Below are 9,983 nucleotides of genomic sequence, written 5' to 3'. Positions count from 1 at the left end.
TAAGATGTAACTTAAGTCATTATGAAAGTTGAATGTTATACAAGAAGACTGAAGTCATTGCCATTTCATGGTTAACAGATGTATACAAGAGGTTTGATTTATTCTCAAGGACACAAAGAGTATAATTTAAAACAATGGGAGGAAGCAACATGAAAGTAACTTGCTGCTCAATGTGAGGAAAATTTTCTAAGAAGCAGTTTTTTGAAAATGAAATAAACTGCCTTCAAAAATTTAAGACTCTCCACTGATGAAGCTATTCAAGTGAATTCTAATTAGTTATTGATTTAGGATGCATACAGATAGTATTGATTTTGAATTATTTGTTAGATTATTTAAGACACATCTATGACATAACACGGCATCTTTTGCATTTGAAGTATTAAACACTTAAGCTACTTAAGAGAGCACCTAAAATTTAAATCTCAGGGTTTTTTATTCTTACCTGGTTGTCATTTCCCATTTTTAGGTAGAATATGGTTTCCAATCTTTTGGTGGATTATTTATATGCATGAATGCTATAATTCAGACAATTATAATTAAACACTTCTTCTTTTTTTTTTTTTTTTAGTTTCTGTCTGTAAGTTTATTATCTTTATCTGAAAAATCATCATAGAAAATTGTTTGGTTTAGCTCTCAGCAGCCCGCTCCTGAGCTCTGAGGAAGCTTGCCTTCTTTTGAGCTACCCGATCCTTCTTCTGAGCAAGAGACATTTTGGGACGGTTCCACCTCTTCTTTTTAACTTCTTTCTTGGGCTTCTTTTCATAGACTGGATTCTCTCGTATAGCAGCGTGAGCTTTCTTATACATCTCCTCCATGTCTGGAGTTACACTGTTCTTTATGTATTGAGAGAACTGTTTCTTGTAAGCATCTTCATCTTCTTCCATTAAGTAGCGCATGTAATCTGCAACATTCTGGCCCATGATGTGCTTCCGGTGTACTTCTGCATTAAATTCCTTGCTTTCAGAATCATAACCGGGGAATCGTTTGGTACTGTGAGGGATAGACAAGCCTCCATCCACAGCTCCCTTCAGGGCGCCAAAAACTTTATTGCCAGTGGTAGTTCTGGCAAGGCCTGCATCCAAATAGCAGGTAAAGGCACCTGGCTGACCATCAATGCTTTCCACATTGTATTCATCACCAGTCACCTCCACTTGGCCTTCATAGATCATGTCGATGCCAAACCTATTGAGAAGCCTGCGGGCCAGCAGCAGGCCAGTACAATATGCTGCAGCATAGTTTGTCAGGCCAACCTTCACACCGTATTTTGGCAGTTCGTGTGCATATGCTGCGCAGACTATCATATCCCCCTCTATACGGGCATAAGCAATGTGACAAATGATATCTCTGTTTGTTACACGAACTATCATCCTGTATTTGGGTGTGTTTTATTTATTTTTATCCTGTTTCACCAAGCGTTTCCGAGCATAGTAATCAGTTTTACCCTCTCCTCGTCTTCTAAATTTCACTTGGTATCTCTTAAAGTAGGCCTTATTCTTAACAACTTTAACAAACCCCATCCTGCGGAACAGAGACCCGCGTCCGCGGCTCGACGGAGACCTCTAAACACTTCGTTAAGGATAATTAATTTCTGTCCCATAATCATCTGATACTTATCAAGACTAAAATTATTTTATTTAATTAAACTTGACACCAAGAATATCCACCACTTTAAGAGATACCTTTAAAATTTAAAACATGATTTCTCACTTAATGTAACTCCCCCCGCTCTGTGGGATACGAGAGTCTGAGAAATGTAAAAGAAATAATTTGAATCATGACTTAATTATTGGGTGTCTAAAATTAGCCTCAATTAGGAAGTATAAAATATTTTATTTTTTATCAACAGTTAGCAACTGCCTTGTTTTCCTTCTAATTACTCTGAATAGATAAGTAGAAAGACAATATTGCACTGTTTTCGGTAGGTGGCAGTTTCAGCATTCTCACCATTTTAATCTTTTTTTCATATTTACCAATTTTATTCATCATAGTCAGGGAATTCCTTCCCCCAATTATTTTCCTAGAGTTATCCCCAGCATGACAAGAGGAAAACTTTTTTAAAGATGCTGAGTATAGTAGATGTCTTTGGGAAAACTTGGACAAGGATATTTTTTGCTAGCTATTCCTCAAATCCTGTGTGTGCTCAATTGCTATGATAAGTTGCTTGTGATGTAATTTGATATTTATTTCATATAAAGTTCAATGGACATTAATGGTAATATTATTTCATTATTCTGTTATGTGGCTGCTCTGGTTAAATAACAATGCATTATACCACATAGTGTCTAATATAATTCAAACCAGAACTATTCAATCTTATCAACAGTAGCCATAAGGCAATAAATGAATATAATATCTATACATCTGATGTGAGCTGAAGGAAATAAAAATAAGAGTTTTTTAAATGGATGAAGTGAAGATTGCAGCATGTTTATTTGCCTAATATCTTCTTTGAACTTTTCAATAAAATCTTGGTAGTATCCTAAGAGAAATTGTTTAAATTGTATTCTGCAATTCAAACTGAGTTTAAAAATATTTAAAATGCCAGGGAATCGGGTAAATTACCATTTACATTTTATAATTAATTTTTCTAGAAGTAAGAGAAACTATAACACAAATATGTCCATAGAGAAGGGAAATCGTTTTAGGAAGATATTTTTCCTCATTTAGTCTTTGTTGTGTCTATTAAACCTAACAAACAATTAAGATAGCACTTTCACTGAAGGAATAATAAATGTAAATTAATTTAACACTAACTTCTAGGTATTCAACAATGTAAAATGGGGTAAACTAGAAGCTATAAATTACACTTTCAAAAAGATTTAGGAAAAAAGAGAGAGAGAGACTTGTGGTTAAGGGCAGATGTAATTCTCCATAGAAGGAATAAGAAAATTGCGTTTGCAGATATATTAAAGTTACTTTTAACATATGGACTCTTTGAGAATTAACCTAATAATGTTGACATCCACCCAACAGATTCTTATGGGGGATGTGTGTGTGTGTGTGTGACAAGTATGAAAATATAAAGGAAATGCTAGTATTTTACCCTATATTGTTAACATTTAATGTATTACTTAAAGCTGTTTCAAGCTTGAGTTGCACTGTAATCATTTATCTAAGGAATTTCTTAAGATTATTTTTAATTTTGTTCCTTACTATATTCATTTTTTAATAGGGCCCAATGAGACTGATTAAAATTATGAGTTATTTTATGCGGACTTTATTTTAGGTAATTCATAGCAGGATACAAAAGTTTCATTCCACCAGTGGGAATCATCTGATTACTCTGGAGCAACCTATAGCTAATTATGGCAAAGCCAGATTAATTTGTATACTTGAGAAATGAACTTCCCTATACCCAATTATACTTGAGACCAGCGGGTCTCATCTTCACATTAACCTTCTCAAAGGCACAAATCTCTCTTAGGTCTCCCCCTAACTGACACACTAAACTGTGAAAATAAAGTATCCGTTTAAGCACCCAGAGGGACTCAAGCTATGTGGAAACCATTGGAGTAGAGCTGGCTCCAAACATGCTACTCTAAGAATGACTTCATCTTTAATTTAACATATTTGTATAAATATTCTCCCAGGACAAAGATGATTAATGACAAAAATAAAGGAGTTCCACGTAAGTTTCTGATTAGTCTCCAGGGTTTGTTACAATCGAGATGTAAATTTCTGTTAACGGTAGATTCCAGAAGGCACCCTAGACAATTTACACGAAAAATATATATCAGAAAGATTTTCTTCTCTTCCATAATTAAAATGAGACTCTTTTCTAAAAAAAAGTTCATCAGAAAGTTTCCTCATCAATTATGTGAATTCTCAGGATTGGAGGGCAAAAAACTAGTTATTAAGAAATATTTTTCTCTTATCTAATCTAAACATGGACAAAGTGTTACAAAAGAAAAAAGCATGGAATTTGGAATACAGAGAGTTGTATTATACTGGCGAATTTATACAAACAAGAAGTACGGACATGGACTAATCATTTTACATTTTGTGGAATTCTTGTTTTAAAAGTCTTAAAAATTCCAGCCTTATATCGCAGAATCTTTTAAAACTAAGTTAAATAATTCTAACTAATGCAACTCTATTTCCTATTCCATTCCCCAGGTTGCACCATAATCAACTCAAATGACCATGTACCTATCTTATTTATTCATTCATTTTCTGAAGCAAGCAACTTGCAATTTATTGGCCTATAACATTGCTCAGTAATAAAAATTTGATAGAACTAGACATTTTAGTAGAAATAAAACTATCGGCCGGGTGCAGTGGCTCACGCCTGTAATCCCAGCACTTTGGGAGGCCTAGGCCAGCAGATCACCTGAGGTCAGGAGTTCAAGACCAGCCTGGCCAACATGGTGAAACCCCATCTTCAGGCATGATGGCGAGTGCCTGTAATCCCAGCTACTGGGGAGGCTGAGACGGGAGAATAGCTTGAATCCGGGAGACGGTGGTTGCAGTGAGCCGAGATCGTGCCTCTGCACTCCAGCCTGGGCGGCTGAGCCAGACTCCGTCTCAAACAAACAACAACAAAAAAAACTATCATAAATTGAGGGGTACACGTGCAGGTTTGTTATATAGGTAAATTGTGTGTAAGAGGGGTTTGGTACACAGATTATTTTGTCACTTAGATGATAAGTGTAGTCTCTGCTAGGTAGTTTTTAATTTTATTTATTTTTGAATTTTTTATTTCCATATTTTTTGGGGAACAGGTGGTATCTGGTTACATGAGTCAGTTCTTCAGTGGTGTGATTTGTGAGATTTTGGTGCATCCATTTACTAAGCAGTATATATTGAGCCCAATTTGTAGTCTTTTATTCCTCACTCCTCCCACCCTTTTCACCAAGTTCCCAAAGTCTCTTATTTCATTCTTATGCCTTTGCATCGTCATAGCTTAAGACCCACTTATAAGTGAGAACATCCTATCTTATTTTGGAGGGGGAAAAAAATCCAAAACAAAAGATTTATCAATTCCGTTAAATTTCTCATTCTAGTCTCACAATCCTGGCTGTCAAGTCACATCATCATTGTTAAATAAGTCTTCAAAAATAGCCATATTTTTCTTCTTCTTGGTGCAATACACAACTAAAAAAAGCAGTAATGAAAATGTATCATTATAAACAGCATGGCAAAATATGTGTTAACTTTATTAAATAAAAGGAGGAATTGACTATAATAAAAATCGTATTAGAAAATATCTACATGTGCCTCTCATTGGCAACAGAACAAGTGGAAAAAATTAATAAGGAAATGTAGAAAATAGGAAAATTCAAATAGTTTTTGTTACTTGAATATTAAACAATTTACCATACAAACAAAAAAACTTCCCCAAAATATCAATTAAAATTATTAATTTAGTCACACATTATGATAAAGTAACACTTATGAAACTATGTGGTAAAGACTGAATTTTCTGAAAAAATTATAATAAAACAGAAAAATAATTACAAAACTAGAAAAAAGGAAAAGGGAACTAACGAATTTAAAAACAAAAACAAAACCTAAAAAGCTCTTGAATCCAGTAGCAAATAAAATCTGCAATTTTGTATAATTATGAAATAATGTTACATAGTAACATGTATAAAATTATGGAAAGAAGATATGCCAATACTGAAAATAATATACATTTTAAATGCTTTTATTTTACAAAATTAAAATAAGCTAAATATTGAATTCGGGAAAAGAAAATAATAAAAGCAAGAATAGGGAAAAGCTTCACTTTCCATATTAATGAACCATTTATTTCTCATAAGTATATATATCCTCATGTTGTCCTGAGTCCAATTATCTTATGTTGCAGATGGAAGGCAAAGTACCAAAGTCGAAAGGTATAGTGAACAAGACAATATACGCCCTAGTGGTACAGTATAACAACAAAATAGCAGAAGCTGAAATAAGATTTATACATATACTTTTTAAAATGTTTACTTTTATTTTAAGTTTCGGGGTACATATGTAGGACGTGCAGGTTTGTTACGTAGGTAAACGTGTGCCATGGTGATTTGCTGCACCTATCAACCCATCACCTAGGTATTAAGGCCCACATGCATTAGCTACTTTTCCTAATAGTCTCCCTCCCCCGACTCCACCCCAGGACACTGACAGGCCCTAGTATGTGTTGTTCCCCTCCCTGTGCCTACGTGTTCTCATCTTTCAGCTCCCACTTATAGGTGAGAACACAAGGTGTTTGGTTTTCTGTTTCTGCGTTAGTTTGCTGAGGATGATGGCTTCCAGCTCCATCCATGTCTCTGCACAGAACATCATCTCATTTCTTCTTATGGCTGCATAGTATTACATGGTATGTATGGATCACTTTTTCTTTATCTGGTCTATCATTGATGGGCATTTGGGTTGATTCCATGTCTTTGCTATTGTGAATAGTGCAGCAATGAACATATGTGTGCACGTATCTTTGTAATAGAATGATTTCTATTCCTTTGGGTATAAACCCAGTAATGGGATTGCTAGGTCAAATAGTATTTCTGCTTCTAGATCTTTGAGGAATCACTGCACCATCTTCCACAATAGTTGAGCTACTTTACATTCCCACCAATAGTGTAAAAGCGTTCCTATTTCTCTGCAACCTCACCAGCATTTGTTGTTTCTTGATTTTTAAATAATTGCCATTCTGACTGGTATGAGATGGTATCTCATTGTGGTTTTGATTTACATTTCTCTAATGGTCAGTGATGTTGAGCTTTATTTCATGTTTGTTGGCTGAATGAATGTCTTCTTTTGAGAAGAGTCTGTTCATGTCATTTGCCCACTTTTTAATTGGGTGGTTTTATTTTTCTTGTAAATTTGTTTAAGTTCTTTGTAGATTCTGAATATGAGACCTTTGTCAGATGGACAGATCGCAAAAATTTTTTTCCACTCTGTAGGTTGCCTGTTTGCTCTGATGATAGTTTCTTTTGGTGTGCAGAAGCTCTTAGTAGCCAAATCATAAATGAACTCCCATTCACAATTGCTACAAAGGGAATAAAATACCTAGGAATACAGCTAACAAGGGAAGTGTAGGACCTCTTCAAGGAGAACAACAAACCACTGCTCAAGGAAATCAGAGAGGACACAAACATATGGAAAAACATTACATGCTCATGGATAGGAAGAATCAATATCGTGAAAATGGCCATACTCCCCAAACCAATGTATATATTCAATGCTCTTCCCACTAAACTCCCATTGACATTCTTCACAAAATTAGAAGAAGCTATTTTAAAATTCATTTGGAACTAAAAAAGAGCTTGTATAGCCAAGACAATCCTAAACAGAAAGAACAAAGCTAGAAACATCATGCTACTAGACTTCAAACTATACTACAAGCTGACAGTAACCAAAACAGCATGGTACTGGTACAAAAACATGCACATGGAACAATGGAACAGAATAGAGAGCTCAGAAATAAAAACACACATCTACAACCATCTGATCTTTGACAAACCTGACAAAAACAAGCAATGGGGAAAGGATTCCCTATTTAATAAATGGTGCTGGGAGCACTGGCTGGTCATATGCAGAAAACTGAAATTGGACCCCGCCTCATACCTTATGCAAAATTTAACTCAAGACAGATTAAAGACTTAAATGTAAATCCCAAAACTGTTCAAACCCTAGAAGAAAATCTAGGCAATACCATTCATGACATAGGCACAGGCAAAAATTTTAGGACAAAAATCGCCAATAGTAATTGCAACAAAGGCAAAGATTTTTATATTTTTTATTGCTGTTTTTAAATAATTTCATACAGTTAATAAGGAATGTGTTTTATATCTTGAAAATACCTAATTCCTCATAAAGATTTTATATTTATTTATTTATAAATGTATGAATACATTTCTTTATTCAATTATTTATTTCGTTATGTGTCACTTACACATAGAAGCCAGCTAGAGGGGATCCCACAGGCCAAACTTAGGAAAACTTGAGCATCAAGATTGATGATAAAATAGTGTAACCACCTGAATAATATAGGATGTCATTTTATACTGATCTACTTTATTACTTCATCTGTATTTTCTTACTTATTTAATTTCAAAATAAATAATGTTTCACTTTGTATATGACAATTCTAGCAGAAACATCTGCATAAAGGGGTTAAATGAGAATTTTCAAGGACATGACAGAATGAATTCATGTGCCACCCACTATGATACAATGAGAAGATAGTATCGCTTCTGTGATAGTCCTGCAAAAGGTGTGTAAAGTGAATCTAATCATAAGGTCACTGCAGACAAACCCAAATTAATGAATATTTTATAAAGTACCTGGTCAATGATCTTAACATTTTTCAATGTCATAAAAGTTAGAAAGACAAAGAGACTGTTCCATACTGAAAGAGAATAAAGAGAAATGCCAACTGGATGCAGTATCTGCTTCTAATACACTCTTTTATAAAAACTCATATAAAAGTGTATTATTGGGAAATTTGAGGCAACTTGAATAGAGTCTAAGGTTTAGATGGTAATAATGTTATAATATTGGTTTCCTGATTTTCATTGTTGTATTAAGGATTATGTAGGAGAATATACTCTGCTAAAAAATAATCATTGAAATTTTGGGGGATGATGGTGCAGTGAATTATTATAATTTTATTTTGCCTCAGCATCCATTTTGAATATAAGTTTAACTTTTATACCAGAAGCAGAGCTCAGCCACCCTTGCCACAGTATCCAGTTCTACAGCTCCTCCTAGTTTGTCATTGTGATTAATCCAAATATCTGCCTGTAATTGGAACAACACAGTAAAGGTTGCTACCTGGGCATTAGAACTAGAACATCATACCCAAATGACCCAAGCTGGTGTCCAGACTCAAGAATTTAGGGGCATCTTTCCCACCTAGCATTGGGTCAATAATACAGAAAAATTCAACAACTGTAAATATAAATGTCTTTAGTAACTGAACATAAAATGCATGAAGCAAAAACTGACGAGCGAAAGAGGAAAATAATTAAAATCACAATAACAGATAGGGACTATAACATGCCTTTCTTAGTAAAATATAAAACAAAAAAAAAATCAGTACTAATATAGAAGAGCCAAATGATAGTATCAACTACTTTAGTCTGATATTTGTAGAATACTGCATTCAACAACTGAATTCTTTCAACAGCAACACTATTTTAAATTACACATAGAATGCTGAATAAAACAGACAATATCCTAAGCCATATACAAATTTTAGTACATTTCAAAAGACTTAAATATTTCAGAATATGTTTTTCTATCACACAACATTTAATTAGAAACTTTTTTAAAAGGATAGGTGAAAACAAGAACTTTAAAAAGTAATTAAAATAAATTAAATATTGAAAAAATTACATCAGAATTACTTAGATGAAGCTAAAGCAGGGCTTAAAGAGAAATTTATCACAATTGCTGAATAAATAAAATAAAAAGACAAATCTGAATATAACTGAGCTTCTATATTAAGAAACTAGAAAAAAATAAGAAGAAAGAAAATGCAAAATAAGCAGAAGGAAGGCAACAAGATAAGAGCAGGTGAAAGATAAGAGTAGACATCACTGAAATTTTTAAAAAGTAGAGAAAATTATTACATACAAAAAACTATATGAAAACATCAGTAAAAATTGACAAAAATCTAAACCAATTGAAGATGAAATAAAGAGACCACAAATTAACCAATATCAAGAATAAGATGGCATCACTACAGATCCACAGATATTAAAAGGCTATTAGGGACTACTAAAAACAGTGCCAAAAAAGTTCAGTGACATAAATGAAATAAAATAAAATAATCCCTTAGAAGATAAAATCCTCCCAATTTACTCAAAAAGGAATAAATACTTAACATTCTAGGAAGATAGTAGATTAGGAAGTATCCAAAATCGATCTGTCTTCCTACCTAGACAATCATTGCATTGTCACAATCTATCTGATTTTAAGCATTTTGAGACACTGGAGCCTATTAAAGCCTTGCAACTTCCAGGGAGAAGGCTTGGATGGTGAATTATGGT

At 33.8% G+C, this 9,983-nt stretch overlaps 1 pseudogene across 1 annotated transcript; it reads right to left on the bottom strand.

Moving 5' to 3' along the window:
- Positions 1–547: 547 nt before the first annotated feature.
- On the bottom strand, positions 548–1,553 carry LOC144332929 (large ribosomal subunit protein uL18 pseudogene; annotated as a pseudogene). The gene has a single exon (XR_013401152.1). The product of XR_013401152.1 is annotated as a large ribosomal subunit protein uL18 pseudogene (transcript).
- Positions 1,554–9,983: the final 8,430 nt, after the last annotated feature.

This window comes from Macaca mulatta, chromosome 11 (genome assembly GCF_049350105.2).
Source record: "Macaca mulatta isolate MMU2019108-1 chromosome 11, T2T-MMU8v2.0, whole genome shotgun sequence".
Taxonomy (NCBI): domain Eukaryota; kingdom Metazoa; phylum Chordata; class Mammalia; order Primates; family Cercopithecidae; genus Macaca; species Macaca mulatta.
The sequence above is the reverse complement of the archived record's forward strand: the minus strand, read 5'-3'. Positions and strand labels throughout refer to the sequence as shown.